Genomic DNA, 23,238 nt, shown 5'->3' with positions numbered 1-23,238 from the left:
TAGTCAAAAATAATAAATACTATAAAAATGTGTATGTAGAAGAAGAAGATGTAAGTGATGAAGAGGATAATGATTTGTCTATTGGACAAATTGAAAAAGTAGATATGTCCAGAACTGACGAAATTTATGAACATTACAGTGTTCATCCACTGCATTCCAAAGAAGCAATGGGGAATGCTATTGAATTATTTCAGATGAAAAAAGCAGAAGGAAGTCCTATTAGTGTGTGGGAAGAAAGTATGGAAGGTCGTTGTTTCCCACAGTTATTCCCAACAGGTGAAGGTGCGCGATATGATGACCGACCTATGCAGATTCCTGCATCTGAGTACCGGACTACAAGATTATATGCAGAAGATCCCAGATTTCGTCAATGTATTCCATATTTGTTTCATCTTCTATTTGAGAGTGACTTATCTGGTCTTTCTTATGCAGTAAACCATATCTTAAAAAGTGGAGTGCATCTGCAAAATGTTTCAGCAAAGAATTTTATGGATAAAGTGCAACAGAAAGATAGTGTTTTGGATTCTCACCTAATTAATTTAATGGCATGTCAGCGTGGTACTAATGAATATTGGTACAGTCCTCATGGAGATTTAAAATACATGCTAAGAAACTTGGGAGCACCAACATGGTTTTTAACTCTAAGCTGTGCAGAGTATGCCTGGGAAGATTTACTTGAATATCTTCGAGAGGCGAATGTAAATATTGAAAATATAAACTACAAGACACCAGGAGAATTGTGTCCGTTGGATCCGGTTAATGTTTGCAGATATTTTAATCATAGATTTGAAGCAATGATGTTGTTTATTACAAACAAGAAGAATCCACCGCTTGGTGAAGTTTTGGATTTCTTCTGGAGAAAAGAGTACCAAGCAAGAGGTGCTCCTCATATTCATATGTTACTATGGATCAAGGATGCTCCCAAACTTGGAAAAGACTCCGATGACACTGTACTGTCTTTTATTGAACAATATGACACTTGTGACATACCTAACAGTACAACTGATAAAGACTTAAGAGGAAAAGTGTTACGGTTTCAAAGACATCGTTGTGGAAAATATTGTCTGCGAAAATTCAAATCAAAGGATAAGTTCTATACAAAATGTCGTTTTGGATTTGCACGACCGGTGCTTTCAAAAGGAAGAGTCAACAATTTGATGTCATCTTTGCGACATAATATCACAAGAAGATCACCCAAAAATACATACAATTTAAGAAGAGGAGAAGAGTCCAAATATATAAATGACTGCAACCCTGTCATTTTGACCATGTGGAATGCTAACATGGATATACAATATGTTGCGGACAACTCTATTGCTGTGGCTCGATATGTAACGTCTTACATCACGAAATCTGAAAAGACGGAACTGAAGGAGATGTGGGAAGATATTTCTCATGAAAAGAGCCTAAGCAAGAAATTGTATACATACAGTTTGAAGATGTTATCACATCGAGAAATTGAAGCATATGAATGTTGTGATTGATTATCATCAGCAAGTCTTTATGCGAAATCTCGAAGTATCCTGTGGGTGAGTTTAGGTCTAGCAGGAACACGAAACCGTGTTTTGAAAACTGTGCAAGAAATTGAATATTTAGCACAGAAAGAACCAGATAGTACAGACATTCTGAAAACAAATATGTTGGATACATACTATCCAAATAGAAGTACTCTGCTTGAAAATATTTGTCTGTATGAAGTACTTGAAAAATACACTTTTAAAAGGAATATTAGAGAGAATGTTGAAAAAGGTATATACGCTGTAATTGTACAGGAAGGATGTCTGGTGAAACAAACAAAAGGACATTTGATTAATCACCGAAAACTGAGTTGCGAAAATCCAGACAAAAGAGAATTTTACTATTTAGCTCTTTTGCAACTCTTTAAACCATGGCGTACTGAAGAGGAACTACTTGGAGACTTTGTTAGTTATGAAGATTCCTTTAACGTATCTAAAAGTAGTATAGAATGTCCTGTTTTTAGTAATTATCTTAAAATGTTGAACGACGAAATAGAGCAAGAAGCAACAATTGCAGCAGAGATTGCTAGAGAAAGTTCACAAAACACTCAAAGTTCAGCATCGTTGAGTCAGGATCCACTGGGAGAACCAATTATCCGAAATGAAGCAGCCACTGCCATGGATGAGGTGGAAAGAGCAATGCAGCAAGCTCAAGAGGATATAATACATTTTGAAAAATTGGAGAAGGAATTTAATCTTGAGCAAAGACAGATATATGACGAAGTGACAGAGCATATTGAGCATGGTTTTCGCCATGACAAAAAAGAATGCGCATGTATGTCATTTGAACCTATTCGACTATATGTAAGTGGAGAAGCTGGAGCAGGGAAAAGTTTTCTTATTAAAGGAATTAGTACATATCTACAGGAAAGAACTCAGTCACCATTGTCTTGTGTTGTAACAGCACCAACTGGATTGGCAGCACATAATATTAAAGGTATTACTTTACATCGTTTACTGATGCTGCCAGTTAAACATGAAAATAAATTACAATATCACAAGCTATCTGGAGACGCTTGTTATGAAGTTTCTAGAGTTCTTAAAGAAATGAAACTTCTTATTATTGATGAAGTAAGCATGGTATCCAATTTAATGCTTGCTTTTGTACATTTAAGAATGCAGCAGATACTTAAAACTGACTATGATGTTTTATTTGGAGGGAAACATGTCATAGTTTTTGGAGATCTACTGCAACTAACTCCTGTGAAAGGACAATCTGTATTTGAAACTGTTACACATGAAGACACCAGAAAGTGCCTTGGCAGTATTGGAAATGTTAATATATGGTCACATTTCAAATATACTGAACTGATACAAAATATGCGACAGGCAAAGGATACTAAATATGGAAATATTCTTCAAGATATAAGGATTGGAAGACTAACTGAAGATGCAAAAGAAACTTTACAAACTCGATTACTTTGTAAGTTGTTTCCCAATGAAGATAATGTACCTGAGAAAATATATACTAAAGAGGTAAAAGATAAGTCAGTCATATGCTTGATGCCAACTCTGAAAGAATGCTCAGTTTTCAATGAGAAAATGTTGAAGTTGGAAAATGAAGAAATTAAGAAACTGGAAGCAAAAGATAAAATAGAGTATGAAGGAAGTACTATTGTTTTGTCTGATAAATAAATGTAAAAATTGGATAGTCTACAGAAATCTATATCTAAAACTGCTGGTTTAGAGAAGAATCTGTATGTATGTTTAAATTGTCGGATTATTTTACGCAGAAATTTACTTGTAGAAAGAGGTCTGGTGAATGGAGCAATGGGTAATGTTGTTGGTTTTGTAAATTACCCAAATAGAGATGAGATTGAATTTTTACGAATAAAATTTGATGTAATTGAGGAAGTTCAACCAATCAGTCGCTGCTCAAGTCGTTTTTTACTTGTGAAAGATTGTATGTCCGTCGGAAACAATTTCCAATTTGTTTGGCATATGCAGTGACTATTCACAAATCACAAGGTTTAAGTGTAGATTGTGCTTTGGTCAATATTGGAAATAGTGTATTCAAAGAGGGTATGGGATATGTTGCTTTATCACGAGTTAGAACTTTATCTGGCCTTTATCTAATTGATTTTGATGAGACAAAGATCAGTGCATATTTGAAATGTGTGAAGGACTATAATAAGTTAAGAAGAGAATATGCTCCAAGTTTACCTCAATATCCTTTAATTAAAAAGAGTATAGTTGGTCAGAAAAGGAGAAATGAGGAACAATGTACTGAAGTAGTAGAGAAACGAAGAAAAAAAGATGAGACTGTCATTGGTAGGAGTAAGAAAAAGGTTAGTACTACAGAGATTGTTGGATTTAAATTTGAAAATAGGTCTGGTGTCAACTGCTATGCAAATGTAGTGGTTAATGTGTTTTTTTCTAAAGGGTTTACAGCAACAGATTAGAGAAAATCAGGAGCAAACATTTTGTTCTTTAAATTCTGTGTTTGAAAAATGTACCAGTGGTAATAGTGAAGTAGGAAGTGTTTCAGAAGTAAGGAATGTTTTAGACATATGTGCAGGACTAAATCAATTTTCTCAGAATATTCAGCAAGATAGTCAGGAATTTATTATGTATATGCTTACAGTTTTGGAAGAAGATAGTGTAGGTATTGATAGTCTTTTTGGCCTTTCTTATAAATGGGAACATATCTGCGATAATTGCTCATTTACAAGTAGTACTGACATACACACAGAAAGATTTATATATTTAACATTACCTGATTGTAAAACAGTGTCCTTTAATAAACTAGTTAAAGATGCGTATCAGAACATGGTTTGTTCTAAATGTAATTCAGAAATGTTATCAACCTTATTTATCCATAGATATGGACAGTATGTAATTTTAATGCTTCAACGATGCAGAGCTGATGGAAGTAAATTGTCAACTTTAATTAAAAACTATGTGGCTTCTCAAATATCTATTTCTAGAAGAACATTTGTAACTGTAGCAATTATTTTTCATGAAGGGCCATCAATATCATCAGGACATTACATAGCTTATTTGAAACGTCCAACTGGTTGGACGCTCTGCAATGATAGTCAATTAAGTTTTAAGAATCGTTTGCCTTCTGAGTTAAGAAATTCTTATCTGATATTTTTGCAACCAAAATTTCAGTGAAATTACTTGGTCTAGTCAGAGTAATACTGTAAAGATATGAAAATGTGTTGTTTAGAAATATCATGTGTTTAAGGGTGTTCAAATATAGAAATGAAACTTTTATGTGCCAAAGAGATAGCATAAGGTAAGGTTTCCTTAATGTTGATGGCACAGGACATGTTGGAATTAACTTATACTATTTGGCCACGCGGAAAACAATGAGATATGAAAATGTGGACTTAAGATAAATGTTTTTAGAGTATACTTACTTGGAAGCTTGTTGAGAGGTACTCAAAAGAAACGAATTAGCTCATACTATTTGGCCATGCGGAAAAGTATGAGATATCTAAATCTGGATTTGAGATAAATGTTTCTAGAACATACTTACTCGCAAGTTTGTTGAGAGGTACTCAAAAAATAACGACTTTACTCATAGTATTTGGCCATGCGGAAAAAAATGAGATATCAAAATGTTGACTTGAGATAAATGTTTTAAGAACATAGTTGCACGGTTATTTGTGGAGAGGTATTTAAAAGTAACTGGTATACTTTAATTAGTTTGTAATTGTGGAGTATGTGCTGTGCTTACTCAAGAAATTGCGATTTAGAGAAAAACATTTAAGACATGCTTTTCTCTAGGTATTTATGGTATGTATAGAGATCTTGTACGGGTTTTTTTAAATACAATCATTTTGATTGTGGTTTTTTTTCCCCGCTCTCACATGATGATTACTATTGAAATCACTGTTTATAGTGAAAATCAATTTATCTGAGGACAGCAAAAATAAACCAGTAAATATGTTGTCTAAGTTATTTTGTTACATAGGATTTAGAAATATGTATTATAACAGATTTCTTTATTGTCTTCCACAGATATTACATTTTTAAGGTAAGAACAACTAATCATATCTGAGAGTTTCGTGTACCTCCCTCTTATCCTTATTTTTTTCATCCTCTTCCTTTGTTAGTGGTGTTTACATTTGGTTATTCCCTTTAACTCGTGTTTTTTATCTTACATCTTTTCTATTAGTATTCTATTCAGTCTTTCTTACTCTTCAGTTTGTTACTTATGTTGCTTTAAAGAGAGTCACCTTTATTGATCCTTTATCACCTTTGTTTCCTGAATCTTAAGTTCTTTGTCTTACTGTACCTTACAATTTGTTCCCTTACTCTGCTTTCTTTAATTATACTCAATTTCCAAGCTAAAATCTATAGTTTAGTTCTCTCACCCTACTTCTTTTCTCTTTATCTGTCTCTCTTACACTCTATGTCTGTTTGTATTCCATTCATCTTCTGTTACGCAACCTTTTTCACTCTTTTTCTGTTAGTGTTGTTTCTTTATTTTATCTATGTCTTTGAGACATTTAGGTACTCTTAGTCTGTGTAGTTCACAGACTGTTTCGTGTATTATCAGTGATCATACTCTCATTTTGTCTCTCACTTTACTTTCCTTTAGACAGTCATTCTTTGAGTGCTATTATTTCTTTCAAATTATTCTGTCTCGGTCTTTTTTTGTACCTAAGTCTTCTTTTCTTTCACTTTCTGTTTCATTCACTTCTACTTTGTTTTGTTTTATAAAATAGCACTGTAACCATATTTGTACTTTCCTTCCACAGATACCATGTTTGTTAAAGATTTTAAGTTTTTCTTTATTACTATTTCTTAGGTAAGTATAAATAATAAAAATACTTTTTCAACACTGTGTCATTTCTTTGAGTATCCTGGTCATATTAGTGTTGTGTTTTATGTGAGCACTTCCATGGAGGATTGGCTGCACGGTCACAAGGAGCCTCTTAAAAATTAATTTAAGAAATCAGCAACATTTCAGTGAGTTAGTTCACAAATGCGGATGTGTCAAAACATTACAGGTAAATGATATGTGTTAAAGAACTTTACAGCATATTATCAATGGGGTTTTATTCTGCAATTTTGAATTTAAAAGCCAATATAGCAGAGATAGAATTATCTCCCTATTACCTAGCTGTCGCTAACACCAGTTAGCGACAGCTAGTAGGAGATAGCGACCATCTTGAGCCCCACTTTGCATGTCAGTGATATTTATCACTAATGAAATGCAAAGTGGGCGTGCCAAGATGTTAGCGACTGGAAACAGTCGCTAACATCGCTATCTCCTTTTACCAACTTTTGGAGATATTCGCGCTAAGCGCGAATATCTCCAAAAGCTAACACCTGCCCTGAGCAGTTCTTAGCCATGTTATCCAATGGGAGGTGGATAACATGGCTAAGAGCATTAGCTCAGTAATGCATGAATATCGCTGACTTTCCAGCGATATTCATGCATTGCGGCCGTTTTATATCGCATTTGCTATAAACCTTGGTAATACCAATGTTTATCTGCGATGAAAATCGCCGCAACTCTGCGGTAAAATTTTGTCTCTAACCACGCAATAGCGATAATTATCGCTTTTGTTTGGTAATATGCCTTAGTGTTTCCTAATATGGCATGCTGGTGGTTTTACTTTTTTTTATCTAAGGCAATGCCTTCTGTTCGTTGAGGCAGGAAGCTCCTTTGAGAATTCCAATGTGCGGGAGGGGTGCTTCTGGTGCAGTAAAATCCAAGGCCGTTCTAGCATGGGCTGTGAGCCTTATCACAGGGGAGGAGCGCGCAGCTCTCTGAGATGGATACAGTTACACATAACAGGGTAGTGACGTCTGTGGAATTTACGGACGGTTGGTCACCCTAGTGTGCGCCGTGCCCTTGGCACCTCATTACGGCGGACTGTGGAGCCGCAGTGCACAGTTTTGGAATCAGTAGTTTTAGAAATAGAGTTTGATAATTGTAACACTCCTAAGCGTTAAAAATCGCCGTTGGTTGACGAAAAATTATTGGAAGTAAGCCAACATAGTGATAATTATTGCTAGTTGTTTACGGTAAGTAGATTTCTAAACGCAAAAAACGGGAGATTAAATAAAAATAGACTATGACTATGATTTTACTTCTAGTGATGATAGTGCATGTTAACATTACCGCGTGAAAACAAGCGTTGTTTTTATGCACTAATGTGTGCTTTGTAATTAGGAGAGGGGGTTGATTTCGTTTTATTTTCCACACCTCCATGTTAACGCTGCCAAATGCTTTATCAAGGCAGCCCGTGCAACTCGTACGATAAACAAGTTTATTTAAACTGTTTTCCTAACAATAGCCGTGTACGTGATAGTATTTTCGCCTTCAAAGAGATTTTGCTTGTAGTTTAACATACGCCTACTATGCATGTCATTAACTGTCTGTGCTGCACACATGCAAAGTGCTTTTACCGCAGGCGGTGTTATGACGTTCTAACAAAGGTGTTCAGGAACATTTACAAGGATACGGAAGACTTTATCGCTGCTTTGAACGGCAGGAAGTTCCCAATATAGGAGCGAAAACGGCGTCCATAATATGCTTTATAAATTGCAGTCGAACGTTATGTTAGATATAAAGGCTTATAACATAGGTTTCAATTTGAATTTTTTAGAACATAGGGGCATATTATCAAGGACGGTCGATACATTTTCGCCGCTTTTATCGACAGGAAATTGCCGATAAAGCGGCAATAATGGGTTTGATAATATGCCGTATGGAAATCTTATCGAAGCCCATGTGAGATGTGAAAACATCTAATATGGGCTTCGATAGGAATTCCATACAGCATATTATCAAGTCCATTATCGCCGTTTTATCGGTATTTTCCTGCCGATAGAAGCGGCGATATTGTATCGTCCGTCCTTGATAATATGGCTCATATTATGAAGGCGATTATCGGCGCTTTTGTTACTGCGTTCTGCCGATAAACGCGACGATAAATTATCACGTCTTCTTCATAATATGCCCCAAGTATTGCCGCATTCTTTAATTATTGTTCTGAAAATGCGGCGATACTTTAGCTTATGAATAGAGCTCTTTTTGGTATAATGAGGTAGTTCTGAAAAGAACTTTTTTTTTTTTTTTTTTTCAAAAAGTTTTTTATTCTTTATAATTTGTAAAACTGGAACCACATTTTTGAACTGTAAAACAGGAACATAGGAAGTTGTTGAAAAATTAGCTGCATTCGAATTTTACATGGTCAATATATCTTCTTTCAACAAGAATGAGGCTCTGCTCCCGTACACAATCAATCCTTTACACTTGTTGCATTTTATATGCACTTTGTTTAAAAATGGTTTCAACTTCATGTCTGCAGTCGATGGAGATGTAGGTCGTGTGGTCGATGAAGTACTGGCCACAGCTGGTGGTAGTTCTGTCGCCAGAGCTCTTGTCGCTGCCTGTGCATATTGCACAGGGTGGACTTGGCTCATATGTCTCTTCATGGTATGAATTGAAAAGGAATATTTTTTGGAAGGATTTCCTCTTGAAAGTACTGAGCTACAAATTGTGCAAGTTACTTTCGGAGCATTTACTTTTTTTTGGTCCGGAGGAAAGGTAAAGAATTGCCAAATGAAAGATTCCTTCTTTCTTTTAAAGGAAGATGAACATTTTCTTCAGATTCCGAAGAAGAATTGCGTGCGGCAGCCATTTTAGCGAAGTCTCAGGAAAGATGATAAAGGTTGTTTCTCTCTTCAGCACCAAATAGATAGTGAGGGAAGTTGGTGGTTTCTGGAAAATTGCAGAATAGAAACTACTATGAACCAATAGGAATTGTTCTTTACAAGTCACATGATTTGACATGCGCGTATTAGGACGTATACGCGGTGACGTATTCCGGACACCTACGTCAATTAGAAGTATCGGTCTAATTTAATGAAGTTTTAAAATGTGAAAAGGAGGAAAGGTATACATTCTCAAGTGTTAAATACCTTCATATGGGGTCTCAAGAACAATGCCGATAAAGTTTCAAACATTTTTTATTCTTTCAAAATACCGGGGTGCGCGCACTCGGTCGCGCACCTCAGTACGTTTTTCAACATTTAGTGACAAGTCTGAAAACGGTAAAATGAAGGTAAGGTAAAGATTTTGTAAACCTTTTGAGACTTACAAGGAGTCCCCAAGCAATTCTGACAGTGAAGAAAAGTTTGTAATACTATGAAAAAAATTCTCGAAAATCTATGATAAAACTATAGAACACATTAAAAAAATATTTTATATTTCGCCATTAAAAAAACCAATGAAATATAATGAAAAAAAATAAGTTATAAACAGCTTATACTTAGGAAGTAGCCTATAAAAAACCTATGAAATTCACTGAAAAAACCATAGGTTTTACACACGTTATAGTTAGGAAGTAGCATTTAAAAAACCTATGAAATTCACTGAAAAAACCATAGGTTTTACACCAGTTATAGTTAGCTCTAAATTTTACACGCATAAAACCATTGAAATTCCCACGTTATAGTTAGTTGGACTCACTATAACTTGCGCGTGCAATGCACGATGACGTCCTATATTACACCACTCATGACATGGTCTGTGACATCACTCATGACATCACTGATGACACCATCATTGTGACAGAGTGACAGACCTCCTTTCACTGTAATGTAACCCTTGAAACACATATTCAAAAATAGAAACTAAAATTTACAAACAAAATGGAGATACCCATACCAGTTACAACAACCAATTCAATAATTCCACCATCTATATATATATCCACTCATTCACCAACAGTTCTATATAGTCACTCATACATATACTCACTCATCATATGTAGTGATACACCTATACATCCTGTTACACACTGACAGGCACCCAAAAGTTACTCACACACATACTCACACATGCAAATAAACTATTGAACATCTATTCATTTGCATGTATAGCTATATACACACTACCACTTTACTTCTAAGGAAACTTACACATACTTACTCTCTTAAACAATCACTTATAGAAACACATAGTAATTTAAATAGGAACTCTTAGAATCCCTCACTCTCACATATACTCAATTATATACATCAATATTCACATATACTAGAATAAATCATATGTAGTTACTGATAAAGACACTAGTGAGACAGTCATTCACTCACTAACACACACATATACACACTCATCCACCCATACAGTCCTGCACATGTGCAGTATTCAAAACACATACAAACAGAAAGTCAATCATTTATGCATCTATGTGCTAAGTAATACCCCCACCAAACCATACAAACACTTATACTGATACTAAGAAAAACATCTAATAACCCATATACCTACACATGTAGCTACACACCAACCCATGCAGCCACTTATACACAAAGTGTTACATTTATACATATATTTAAATATTTAAACATTACTCACTAATATTTATTTTTCAGAAAGACACACATTCACTGGATAGCGTCATCAGTGATGTCATGAGTGATGTCACTGACCATGTCATGAGTCATGTAATATATGACGTCATCAGCAGTGCATTGCATGCGCAAGTTATAGTGAGTCCAACTAACTATAACGTGGGAATTTCAATGGTTTCATGCGTGTAAAATTTAGAGCTAACTATAACTGGTGTAAAACCTATGGTTTTTTCAGTGAATATATATATATATATATTACCTACTGGCGGTCACCAGTAGGTAGTTATAGTTAGGACCTAGTTTCCATAGGAAATCCACAACATTCTATTTGGAATAACTTTGGCGCCGGTGGACGAATCTTCGCAAATTTCTCAAAGAAGATGGCCCGCTCCGCTCCTTCCCTGAAAGTTTTGGGGTGATTTGTCAAGTGGGGGCTGAGAAAAAAAGGGGGGTCCCAAAACGTGTTTTCCCCATGTTATTTTCCATAGGACGATTAGATACGGCTACAGCCCGAACTGCTGAACGGAATTACAAGAAATTTAGCAAAATGGTAGAGTCTGATTTGCAGATCACTCTTTTGCTTAAATGGTGTAAATCCCTCCAGTAGTTCCTGAGAAAATCAAAAGAAAAAAATATATATATCTAGCATCCCGAGCACGAGCTGCATGCTGATTGGCTGTCAACTGTTTGTCAACACTCCAAACCAGAAATTGTTGGCAGCCATCTTGGGACCAATATACATGATAGCACCTAATTAAAAAGCACTGCAGTTAATAGAAGGTTTTAAGACTTTAGTTACATTATAAATCATTTGTTGATAGTACCATACTAATTTTAGGAATTGTGGTGTGTTCTAAGGTGATTTTACCATGTGAAAAAGCCTTCTTCTGGGATATCATGAATCATGTTTTAGAGAAAACTATTTTCTCATGCTTTTTCCACAGTGATTTGGAAGGTGATCTATAAGCTAAACTGAGAGCATATTTTCTGTAAATTCACATTATCTTTCTCAGTCATGTGTGAATGCAGTCTGACATTCTCAGTAAAACATGAACATCCAACAAGGACAGAGACTGTCAGTTGATTCCTTTGTGTTCTACTGCAGCTTCCCAGAGTGTTCTAAAGAACAACTAGAGCGCTAACAGTCCTACTTATGACAAACGTATGGCACACCTGAAGCCATCTTGATTGGAATAAAGCGGTAACTCTTAAAACATTTAATTTAAAAAGCAACAACATGAGGGGGTTAATTTTGCCATAGAAAGTATGATTAGTGCTGCAGAAAGAAAAATTAGGGCACATTTTGACTTCTCAAATTCTCTTCTATTTCATTAAAAAATTCTGACATGCAGACTGAAACATGCACTTTGAATACCAGCAGCAGACTTCCCTGGTGAGCAGTATCTTTACTACAGTGATCTAATGAGCAACTAGAGTGCTAACATTCTGAATTACTGGCAAATGTGTGACACAAAAGGGTGGGCGTAAAATACGTTTCGCGGGCGGATTTGCGGATTTTCCGCAATTTCGCGATCCGCGAATCTCGCGAAATCGCGGTAAAATCCGCGAATCAGCGGGGACGAATTTTCAGCCAAGCAAGGGTTACAGCAGCAGGTGCAAAAGTTTAACCTAATTTCTTTGTAACCTTTTACAAAAGGGTTACAAAGAAATTAACTTCAAGTTGGGCACCTGCTGATAAGTGCTTCCTGGCGCCTCGTTGCCTACTTGCAACTATTCTCTGACCCTGCTTTGACCCTTGAAGCAGGGTCAGAGAATAGTTACAACAAGGCACCTGTCCCAGGAATTAAACCTCATCAGGAAGCACTTACATATATAAAAAATAGGAAGAAGGGTGAGGATGGCAAATACACCCATTTTGAGTTGTCAGAAGGGGTTAAACTAAAACAGACCTTTACAGCACAATTTTCATATGCATTTTGCTAAAAATAAAAAGCTGTATGTTCTGTAGGGTCAACTCAGGAATCTGGCCCTTCAGAGATCCGGCCACTCTTTCTTTCTCTCGTTCTCTCTCTCCCTCTCTTTCTCTCTCTTTCTCTCTATCTATCTCTCTCTTCCTCTCCTTTCTTGCTCTATTTATCTCTTTCTCTCTCTCTTTCAAGTTCTTCCTCTTTCTCTGCTTATCTCTTTCTTTCTCCGTTGTTCTCTCTCTTTCTCTCTATCTCCCTCTCTTTCTTTCTCTCTCTCACATCCTCTCTTTCTCGCTCTCTCTTTCTATCTCTTTCTTCCTCTCTCACTCTCCCTCTTTCTCTCTCTCTTTTTCGTTCTCTCTCTCATCCTCTCTCTCTCTCCCTCTCTGTATCTCTTTCTCTCTCTCTCTCTTTCTCTCTCTCTTTTACTTTCTTGCTCTTTCTCTGTCTCTTTCTTTCTTTCTCTCTCGTTCTCTGTGCCTCTCTCCTCTTCTCTCTCCCTCTCTTTCTCTCCGTTTCTCTCTCTCACATCCTCTCTTTCCGCTCTCTCTTTCTCTCTCTTTCTTTCTCTCTCACTCTCCCTCTTTCTCTCTCTCTTTCTCTTTCTCTCTCTCATCCTCTCTCTCTGTCTCCCTCTCTGTGTGTCTTTCTCTCTTTCTCTCTCTCTTCCCATGTCTCTCTCTCTTTCTCTCTCTCTTTCACTTTCTTGCTCTTTCGCTGTCTCTCTATTTCTTTCTCTCCCTGTTTCTTTCTTTCTTTCTTTCTTTCTTTCTTTCTTTCTTTCTTTCTTTCTTACTCTCCCCTCTCTCTCTTACTCTCTCTTTCTCTTTCTCTCCCTCTCTTTCCCACTCTCCCTTTCACTTTCACTTTCTTGCTCTTTCTCTGTCTGTCTCTCTCTTTCTTTCTTTCTCTCTCTTTTCTTTCTTTATTCTTTCTTTCTTTCTTTCTTTCTTTCTTTCTTTCTTTCTTTCTTTCTTTCTTTCTTACTCTCCCCTCTCTCTCTTACTCTCTCTTTCTCTTTCTCTCCCTCTCTTTCCCACTCTCCCTTTCACTTTCACTTTCTTGCTCTTTCTCTGTCTGTCTCTCTCTTTCTTTCTTTCTCTCTCTTTTCTTTCTTTATTCTTTCTTTCTTTCATTCTTTCTTTCTTTCTTTCACTCTCTCTCTCGCTCCCTGTCTCTCTCTATCTCTCTCTCTTTCTCTTTTTTGAAACATTGCAAAGATCTCGTAGATGACAAAGTACAAACAAGCATTTGCAATGCAATAGGTCTTGCATGTTTTGTATTTACGTGACTTAGCTGTATTGATATTACAAATTACAATGGCTTTTAATTTTTAAATAATTAATACTTAAATAAAAGTGATTTTAATTTATAATGGCAGTAGCTTAAACTTTTGTAAATAACTTTTGTGAAGATTATGTTCAGTGTATTTTATTGTGACGAAAATCCAAGAACAGAAGTGAAATATTAACATCTTTTTGTGACATTTGTAATGAAGTTTGAAACATTGAGAGAACATATTTGAACCAGCTGTTGTTGAATGGTTGCGCAGATTGATGCTGGGGTGGTGCTGAGTGGTGGTTTGGTGGTGCTGAGTGGTGCTGGGGTGATGCTGAATGGTGCTGTGGTGGTGCTTAGTGATACAGGGATGGTGCTGAGTGATGCTGTGGTGGTGTTGAGTGGTGCTGTGGTGGTGTTGAGTGATGCTGTGGTGGCGCTGAGTGATGCTGTGGTGGTGCTGAGCGGTGCTGTGGTGGTGCTGAGTGATAATGTGGTGGTGCTGAGTGATGCTGTGGTGGTGCTGAGTGATGCTGTGGTGGCACTGAGTGGTGCTGTGGTGGTGCTGAGTTGTGCTGTGGTGGTGCTGAGTGATAATGTGGTGGCGCTGAGTGATGCTGTGGTGGCGCTGAGTGATGCTGTGGTGGCGCTGAGTGGTGCTGTGGTGGTGCTGAGTGATAATGTGGCGGTGCTGAGTGATGCTGTGGTGGCGCTGAGTGATGCTGTGGTAGCGCTGAGTGGTGCTGTGGTGGTGCTGAGTGGTGCTGTGGTGGTGCTGAGTGATGCTGTGGTAGTGCTGAGTGGTGCTGTGGCGGTGCTGAGTGATGCTGTGGTGGTGCTGAGTGATGCAGTGGTGGTGCTGAGTGATGATGTGGTGGTGCTGAGTGATGCTGTGGTGGTGCTGAGTGATGCTCTGGTGGTGCTGAGTGGTGCTCTGGTGTTGTGGTGGTGCTGAGTGATGCTGTGGTGGTGCTGAGTGATGCAGTGGTGGTGCTGAGTGATGATGTGGTGGTGCTGAGTGATGCTGTGGTGGTGCTGAGTGATGCTCTGGTGGTGCTGAGTGGTGCTCTGGTGTTGTGGTGGTGCTGAGTGATGCTGTGGTGGTGCTGAGTGATAATGTGGTGGAGCTGAGTGATGCTGGGGTAGCGCTGAGTGATGATGTGGTGATGCAGAGGGAAGAAAGGCACAAAAACAAGGGAAAAACGAGTCTAACAGAGGGCAGAAGGGCACAAAAAACAAGTCTAACGGGGCTGAAAGGCACAAAAACGAGTCTAACAGAGGGCAGAAGGGCATAAAAAACGAGTCTAACAGAGGGCAGAAGGGTATAAAAACAAGTCTAACGGGGCTGAAAGGCACAAAAACGAGTCTAACAGAGGGCTGAAAGGCACAAAAACGAGTCTAACAGAGGGCAGAAGGGCACAAAAAAACGAGTCTAACAGGGGGCAGAATGAATCCCGCCCTGCATGTTTGTCCACGAAGATGCCACCTTTTTGTGCCATACCTCTACTCAGCTGGCGTACTTTCTACTGTCTAATCAGTAAGTGCTCCCTCGTTGGCTAAATGTATAGGGGCAAATTTACAATAACTGGCGCATCCCCAGGGATGTGCCAGTTATTGTGCGCCGCTGCTCCGCCACCCATGGTGCGCCGCATTTACAATGTGGCGCACCATGTGGCAAAAACGGCACAGATGCGTCACGCATCTGTGCCGTAAAAGCAGCGCATTGCTGGAGCTGCGTCGCACTTGCGACGCAGCTCCAGCAATGCTCTGGGGGTGCCCTATCTCGCCAATGCTGCATCAAGCCTTGCGGCTGCTTCAAGCAGGCGAAGGGTTTTGACGCAGCACTGGCCTAAAAGTGACTTTTAGGAGGCTGAGTCGGAACTCCTCCTGATGGCACAGGGCTTTACAACGTGACGCATCTCACAGAGAGATGCGTCACGTTGTTAATACCCAGCACCATGGCGCATCTTTTATGCTGCCGCTGCGTCACAAAAGGTCTCGGTAGAGGGTGGCAGTGGTGAACCAGAGGGTGGCAGTGATGAACCAGAGGGTGACAGTGATGAACCAGAGGGTGGCAGGGGTAAAGCAGAGGGTGACAATGCTGAACCAGAGGGTGGCAGTGGTGAACCAGAGGGTGGCAGGGGTGAACGAGAGGGTGGCAGGGGTGAATCAGAGGGTGACAGTGCTGAACCAGAGGGTGGCAGGGGTGAACCAGAGGGTGTCAGTGGGGAACCAGAGGGTGGCATGGGTGAACCAGAGGGTGGCAGTGGTGAACTAGAGGACGGCAGTGCTGAACCAGAGGGTGACAGTGGTGAACCAGAGGGTGGCAGTGCTGAACCAGAGGGTGACAGTGGTTAACCAGAGGGTGGCAGTGGTGAACCAGAGGTGCTGTGATGAACCAGAGGGTGGCAGTTATGAACCAGAGGGTGGCAGTGGTGAACCAGAGGGTGACAGTGCTGAACCAGAGGGTGGCAGGGGTGAACCAGAGAGTGGCAGTGCTGAACCAGAGGGTGGCAGTGGTGAACCAGAGGGTGGCAGGGGTGAACCAGAGGGTGGCTGGGGTGAATCAGAGGGTGGCAGGGGTGAATCAGAGGGTGGCAGGGGTGAACCAGAGGGTGGCAGTGCTGAACCAGAGGGTGGCAGGGGTGAACCAGAGGGTGGCAGGGGTGAATCAGAGGGTGGCAGGGGTGAACCAGAGGGTGGCAGTGGGGAACCAGAGGGTGGCATGGGTGAACCAGAGTGTGGCAGTGATGAACCAGAGAATGGCAGTGGTAAACCAGAGGGTGGCAGTGCTGAACCAGAGGGCGACAGTGGTTAACCAGTGGGTGGCAGTGGTGAACCAGAGGTGCTGTGATGAACCAGAGGGTGGCAGTCGTGAACCAGAGGGTGACAGTGCTGAACCAGATGGTGCTGTGATGAACCAGAGGGTGGCAGTGGTGAACCAGAGGGTGGCAGTGGTGAACCAGAGGGTGGCAGTGGTAAACCAGAGGGTGGCAGTGGTGAACCAGAGGGTGGCAGGGGTGAACCAGAGGGTGGCAGTGGTAAACCAGAGGGTGGCAGTGCTGAACCTTAGGGTGACAGTGGTTAACCAGAGGGTGGCAGTGGTGAACCAGAGGTGCTGTGATGAACCAGAGGGTGGCAGTTGTGAACCAGAGGGTGGCAGTAGTAAACCAGAGGGTGACAGTGTTGAACCAGAGGGTTGGCAGGGTTGAACCAGAGAGTGGCAGTGCTGAACCAGAGGGTGGCAGTGGTGAACCAGAGGGTGGCAGGGGTGAACCAGAGGGTGGCAGGGGTGAACCAGAGGGTGGCAGGGGTGAACCAGAGGGTGGCAGTGGTGAACCAGAGGGTGGCAGTGATGAACCAGAGGGTGGCAGTGGTGAACCAGAGGGTGCTGTGCACATACACGACTGCATGGGTAACTTCGCCATGCAAGCGGCCCGCAAACACGCAAAAAGCCCTGCGAACACGCAAAAAACCCCGCGAACAAGCAAAAAACCCCACGAACGCGCAATAAACCAAAAATCCGCAAATTCGCACGAATTCGCGGATTTTGCGGATTGCAAATTCGTTTTCACGCGAATTCGCGGAACGTGAATTCGCAAATTTCACCCATACCTAATAATTACACTGCACTTAATGCAGCATACACTCCAAATACCACTCAGTGCCACATAATTACATGCCACAAAATTACACTCTACTGAATGCAACAGACACTCAACACAATACCACTCAGTGCCACATAATTATATGCTACACAATTATAATGCACTCAAGGCAGCACATACTCCAAATACCACCCAGTGCCACATAGTTCCACGCGACATAATTACACTGCGCTAAATGCAACATACACTCCAAATACCACTCATTGCCACTTAATTACACTGCACAGAATTACACTGCACTCAATACAACATACACTTCAAATACCACTCAGTGCCACATAATTACACACCACATAATTACACTGCGCTCACCGCAACATACACTCCAAATACCACTCAGTGCCACATAATTACACGCCTCATAATTACACTGCAGTCAATTTCAAAATGCTTTATTCAGTATGTATGAATACAACCATATAGCAACAAGCATAAGAATAGATACAGCATACATTTGTGTCAGTTTTGGTTTGCAAAATGCCTTAATTACTTGAATATAATATACATTTAACAACACATATCCGACAATCTTTAAAGTGCTTTATAGTACGTTTGTTTACTAATATATGTGCAAATTTAGCAGTATTAAAGTGCAAAATTAATTATATCAACCTTACAGATGTATAGCTTACATTAGAGCATACTTCTACTAATACATATGCAAAGTGGCAAAAATAAGGAGCAAAACAGCTATACCGTTCTTTCTGTGTACAATATACAATAGCGGCACTTGTCCGGCATTAGTAGATGTGCAAATTAGCATAATAAAGTGCAAAGTAACTGTACCATCCTTCCTAAAGTGCAGTATGCATTTAGCAGCACAAATCCGAATACTTTAGGAATGTATCTCACCACATTCTACTAGCAGGACGTGTGCAAAGTCGCAGTATAAAGTGCTGTAAGTGATATAAGTGGTAGAGGTATTCGATTTCTACATATATAAAGGGTTCACTATGCTAAGCAATTTAATCAGGTGCTAAACTGTCATAAGAAATGCATCATTGGTTGAGTTCATACGATAATTGATTTTCTTGCAAAAATACATTTTAAAATATAAGTGGCCACATAGAAACATACATCTGGGGTCTCTAAATTAAACATCAATTGCATCGCTGTTTTTGTACTGCGCGTATTGTATTTTAAAAAGATGGGTTTTAAGTAAAATTTCCTAAAAGAAGTATAAAAGTTACAAAATAGCAAAAAGTGACAAGTACTCTGTTTGGATTTACCATCACAGGGACAAAAACAGGTACCGGGTTTCTTAATTGCAGGGAATGGCAGTGCGTGTTCCACCAGTTCGAATGCTGAACTCAAGTCAGCAAAGCACAAAAATTGATTACCATCTTTAGCTTTAGTGTACTTGCTGACTATTAGTTCCAGGTTCACGCACTGCTCCATGGTTCCCATCCCCTTGCGGAACCCATACTGCACTGGGGATAAGATGTCATTTTCCTCAACCCAGGCTTCCAATCTCACTAATAGGACTCGACTAAGGATTTTAACTGTCGAGTCCAGGAGTGAAATGGGACGATAATTTCGTGCTTCAGACCTGGATCCTTTTTTTATAGAGCGGCACAATGATTGACTGCCCCCATGTTATTGGTAGACTATCTTCTACGGCTGCGTTAAAATAACGTGTCAATATTGGTGCCCATAGAGTCATTTCGAGAAATAAACATGTCCATTGGAGCACTCGTGGGCTCAACAGAAATGCCCCCAACCTGCCAACCAGGGCCGCTCTACCCCTACTGAGACTGAGCATCAAAGAAAGCCAGCACCACTGGGGGGGCGGGCACCGCCAATGCGCTCCAACGCCCCCCTCTTCACACCGGGCCCAAAAGGCTGGAGTCCCGCCTCTGGGGACTCAGAATACCAAAATGCCACCTGGACCCTCGGGGGCCCGCATGAAATGCTCCCATCATCGGAGTCCCCACTCGGGGGACTCAGGGAATAACAAAAATGCCCCCTTTGCAGGTGGAGCCTCAGGCTCTAACTAAAATGTCCCCCAGCACTGCAGAAACAGAGCTCCACTCACCGGGTCTGCAGGGTTCCTCTTCGCTGAGTGCCATCGCGGAGATCTCTGTCTCTGGGTGGCGGTAGCGCTCGGCGGGGCTCTCTCTCCTCATGGGAGCCCCACCTTCACCATGCGCCCGCTTCGCCCGGTCTTCGCCCGGTCCCCCATCTCGGGACCGGGACTTGATGTGGAGCCTTCCTGGCTCCGGGGCAGCAGTCCCCTCCTCTGGCTGTGCGCCGGCCAATCACAGCGCGTCGGCGGGAAGGACTTCCTCTGAAAACCGGAAGTCCCGCCCCGCATCAGGCACTACAGTGCCTGACTTCCTGTTTTGCAGCGCGAGGGCCGCGGCAGTGATTTAACGGGGGAAAAATGACGGGTGAGCACCCTCGGTTTTAAAAATAAACGTAGAAGCGGGGTAGGCACTCGCTAAGGAGCACATGAACGGGCTGGGCACCCGTAAATAAAAATTAAGCAAATAAAATGGCAGAATGCAGGATGGGCACCTGCGAGGGGCACAGAAGGACAGGAGCGCTTCCCTATGGGAAAATACCAGCGCTCTGCCCAGGAATAGAAATAAAGCGCTCACGAGGCACTGGGGGCATAGAAACCTCCAAAGGCCCCAGAAAGGAGGATCCGCCTAAAGCAAAAGGGGTCCCAGCGGTCCTGGTCATCAGGAGGGGAATGCAGGGCGCAGGGGCCATCACACAGGGCAGGAGACAGCCCCCATGGCGGTCCCTCCTGGGCCCCACCTGCATCAGCCCCCTCCTATTAGGACCCAAGCAAGAACTCCAGGTATCCAGGCATACAGGGGCTGGGCAGGACCCAGGGAGGCAAGCCTTTCCCTGGGCCCAGGCAGCAGCACGCCCCTGGTAGATTCAAGCCAGGAAACAAGAACCTTTTACAGGAGGTCACAGCCTCTTTTTATACACAAAAACCCTTAGTCTCTAGGGTGCAGGGAGGGGGAAAAACCAGACGCAGCTGGTTTTGGAGCACTCTGTTGCTCAGCCCCTCTCCTCATTCACTGGCCAGGCTAGGGTCATCAGACGCACCACATTTGGCGGAGCCAACATTGTGTGGGGAAAGCCCAGCCCTATTCAGGTCCCAGGTGCACTCCTCCCTCACATCAATCATGCAGATCTCTCCACTCACCACCGGGGTAGACCCATCCTGACTCCTGGAGCGAGGCTCATCAGCCAGCTCCAGCCAATCACAAGCCAGACAGCCAATTCACATAAATTACACAGACATGCCAACTTCTAGAAGTGGCAGTTCCACACTAGACACAATAACGCCGCACACATCATCGTGCAGCATTTAATCACACGAGTCCACACATACCAAACTCGCACATGCACTCCCCACGCTTCAGGAACTACCAGGGACACATACATTCCCGATGCATTCCGATGGGAGGGCAGGCCAACCTCACCACACGCACGCACTTTACCCTGGGACACAGTGGTAAAGTGCGCAGAAGCCAACACTCACTAACACCAGGTCACCATTAAAAGCAAAAAGTTTAGGGGTGAACCTGCCAGAAGGGCCAAGTACAACATACCCTTTTCACACCTTACTCTGTGTGAAAGGGCGTTTCTGGGGTTTTGCTGTGGTTGTTCACACACAACATCTATGAAATCTGACACATTCCTGGATTTACAAAATGTCATAAACTTGGGAATTCCTCAGAATTATATGCCTCACCAAGGGATGCGCAAGAGTGGCACAACAAGCGAAATACTTTTATTTTGTACTAGTTTTTTGCTCTTTGTATGTGTGCTGCATCATGCAACACACATAGAAGGAGCAAAATGCCAATAATTATTGTCTTTGTGTAGGTAGGTGTCCCTCCATGCACAGCCACAATCATCCGTTCAACACAGGCACCCGTGAACTACAGCGCATGGGTGTCTACGTTGGCACATGGCTGCTGTTTGTGTGCTGGGGAGAGGGGCAGGGATGCACTGTATCTTTTAGATACGGCACATTCCTGCCCTTATATTTTGGAGCACAGCAGTGCAGCAGGAAGGCTTCCTGCACTGATGTGTATCGATATATAGTAAATGAGTCCCCAAATCTGTATAACTGGCAAATATGCACTCCAATTGACCTGACTGGGATAAAGGCAGATGGAAGGTTTTTACCCATAAATTAATGTTCTGGCTACAGTAAGTGATATTTGTGTATGTAATACAAGAGCATGAATATTCAAGGCAAAGTAAAGTACAGCAGCTGGTGAAGATCACACAAGCTGTCAGTGTAAAATTGGAACATTAAACTTGTACTCTTGACACTTCTGGTTCTCAGTCTTGTGGTGCTGCTGTTTTGAGAGTCGCTACTGCCGCCCCTGCGATTAATATAGGATATGTATGAATATGATGGATTGGTGGTGTTAAAAACAGGTATAAACACTTAGTGTGAGTGAGTATCAACGGTTTACCTTGCTGTATAACAGCAAAATCTTGGATAGGATGAAACGAAGTTACAATGTAGCCTGAATATGCAATCTCCCTGGCAGTGTCTAGACGATGACTGTATCTCATTCTTCTGTAGGATGATCAGCTGCTTTCTCACTGATTCATGCTGTGCAGAGCTCGCCTCAGTTCTCAGAACAAACACATCTCTTGCAGAGCTCGACCTGAGCGGGAATAAACTGGGGGACTCTGGAGTGAGCGAGCTGTGTGAAGGACTGAAGCACCCACTGTGCACATTAAAGACCCTGAGGTAAGGACCAGCTTTCACCTGGGTTATCACATGGATAAGTCGCAGGTTTGTGTCAGATAAAGTCAGAGGTATTGATTTAATGTCTCATCTCAGTACATGTGTTGGACATAGAATGATGATGCAGCCCTTGTGCACTTCATCAGCAGAGGAAGATCATATCCGGCCCTGCTGAGCTGCTCATTGCAGAGGACATCTGATAACTGCAGCGGTTGAACATGGCCAAGGATGCCTCTGTGTCCTAACCATTTACACATGTTCTGGATCACTCTGTGTAAGTAGTGATTGGAGTAAAGGACTATTATCCTCCACTTATTGAAGATTAGGCCCCATCACTTGGGTCTTTCAGCAGCCTCCCTTCATATGTGGAATGATCCAAGATGTTTGTATATAAAGTACAAATGATGAACGCAGTGTAGTAAAGAAACAATATAATGGTACCCCACATGACCTGCCTGAACCTGCCTCTGTAGTTTGAAACTCAGACTCTATTCTTATTGTTACCTAACTCTGTCCGAGTTGGAATATACATGCAGCCAAACCTCTATCCAGCAACAACTTCTAGAAGTTTTATCAGAAAGCTGCTTCGGTATTTGGCATCGAGATTGACTTGGATGTCTAATGCATATCTGACCAGGCATCTGTGAATTTACTGTTCTACCTGGAGAAATCGGTAAACTGATGAAAAATAGTAACCCATCTGGACCACCTGATGATATCTCTCCACCAGTGGCGGCTGGTGACATTTTAAAGTGGTGAGGTGTAAAATGATTGTGATACTGCACCCC

The 23,238-nt window shown here is 41.4% G+C and overlaps 1 pseudogene; it reads left to right on the top strand.

Moving 5' to 3' along the window:
• The window catches only part of LOC144826185 (NACHT, LRR and PYD domains-containing protein 3 pseudogene), a 195,625-nt pseudogene extending 173,168 nt beyond the window's left edge, over positions 1-22,457 (top strand).
• Positions 22,458-23,238: the final 781 nt, after the last annotated feature.

This window comes from Lissotriton helveticus, chromosome 3_2, assembly GCF_964261635.1.
Source record: "Lissotriton helveticus chromosome 3_2, aLisHel1.1, whole genome shotgun sequence".
Taxonomy (NCBI): Eukaryota; Metazoa; Chordata; class Amphibia; order Caudata; family Salamandridae; genus Lissotriton; species Lissotriton helveticus.
Note: the sequence above shows the minus strand (reverse complement) of the source record. Positions and strands in the feature narration are given on the sequence as shown.